We start from the raw sequence: 1,762 nt of genomic DNA on the forward strand, positions 1-1,762 counted from the left end.
GCCTCAAGAAACGAGTGGAATCAGTGAGTTACGTAGCTGGAGACCACACGACCACACACAACATCCTCACCATTAAAGCAGTAATGGAGGCGAAGGACGAGAAGATGGAAGAAGTTAATTGAGAGAACTGGAGATGAAGCTATCAAAGTAAAGAGGCCTGTCGTTGGCAGTGCTATGTGCCAATTAGATTTTTAGATTGTATTAGGAAATTAGCCTTCAAAGAGGAGACTTTCTCACTTTCTCTTTATCAATGAAAATACTTATTTCTGTTATTTTGCAATTTTAACCCCGAAACTTCATTTATTCCAGAAAAAACGACATTAGCCTTTAAAGAGGAGACCTCCGCACTTTCTCTTTATCAATGAATATACTTATTTTTGTTATTTTGCAATTTAACCCTAAAACTTCCTTTATTCCAGAAATTAGTCAAAACTATCCAAATTTTCATTTTAAACTGTTCTTAGTGCGTTACAAACTATATTCTATTTACATTTTACACTGCAATGCCTTCTGCAATTTGCATACCTGAGAAACACAGACTACCAACTATCTGTACCAAAGACTACCAAATCAATGGTATGAGATGCGCAAGATGAAACAGAAGTGTTTTTATTTCTGGCCTCGGGTACTGTATCTGTATCAGCTGTTTTGTTGAGAGGACTGGTACATCGGAGAATACAATTTACCCGAACACAAGATAGGCTGAGTAGGACCCTAAGAATTATATTATTTAAATGTCGATATCATACCAGCTAGGCTCAAAACCCTTTTATACTTGAGAGTTGAGAACACTCAAACAATTACAGTACCATAGAGTTATTAATTTCCCAGTTTGTACCATTTTGGTATGCAAGCACTGCTATTAACATCTATTATGTAAATATGGCTCCTTAAACAATTGTTGTCTTTCTGGTTTTTTCCAGGACCAAGAACTAGACATTATTTCTGAAGGCCTTGAAATTCCCAAAAATATGGCTTCTGATATGAATGAGGTCAACTCAATATTACTATATTTTATTTTAATCATCATTACTTTAGAAGTTTAACACTGATGCAAATTGTGTGATAACCAGGAACTGGATACACAAGTCCCCCTGACGGATAAGATTGACACTAAGGTATACTTTTCATGCCCCTACATTACTTATCTTGGGAGGCACCTCATATATATTACGACATGGTTTATTCATAATTTATTTACATATTTTCATTGGGTGTAGGTGGAAAGCAACCTCTGACTTGAAAAATACAAATGTCAGACTGAAGAAGAATTAATTGATAACCTTAGTTATTATCAGACGGTTTAAGTTCGACGATTTAATTTAATTTAATTATACAGTCTTACTTGGTTTCGTTTATGCTCTTATCTTTCTTAATTTTGTGCAGCTGGGATAAAGTCATAATTTTGGTATTGAATCATCTTGTTATGTGTCATTCTGGGCATTGCTGCTTACCTCTACAAGTAATTTTTTTCTTCTTCCACTTTTTCTGTCAAATGAAATATGTAATATTTCATTGTGCTATGGTAATTTTTTTTTTATTGTTATTGTTAAATGTTAATTAGTAGCGCTCCACCATCTGATTGAGATTGGATGGTTCATGCTGCTTCCATTGTAGTAGCACTTTACCAAATTAAATTGACCGCTGTTTAATCCTTTTTGCATCAGTTTAAAGAAATTGTCCTTGGTGCACTACACCAAATTGCAGCATGCTTTTTAATTATCCGGGCATAAATGTTAATTTATGTTGCTTGAACCATATT

At 34.3% G+C, this 1,762-nt stretch overlaps 1 long non-coding RNA gene across 2 annotated transcripts; it reads left to right on the plus strand.

Moving 5' to 3' along the window:
• On the plus strand, window positions 1-1,762 carry LOC144547069 (uncharacterized). Of its 2 annotated transcripts, XR_013508986.1 has the most exons (4): window positions 1-147; window positions 924-992; window positions 1,074-1,118; window positions 1,221-1,762. It is a non-coding gene; the product is annotated as an uncharacterized LOC144547069 (long non-coding RNA). The 2 variants fall into 2 exon arrangements; XR_013508985.1 differs by having other exon boundaries at window positions 1-992.

Source organism: Carex rostrata, chromosome 30, assembly GCF_964058835.1.
Source record: "Carex rostrata chromosome 30, lpCarRost1.2, whole genome shotgun sequence".
NCBI lineage: Eukaryota > Viridiplantae > Streptophyta > Magnoliopsida > Poales > Cyperaceae > Carex > Carex rostrata.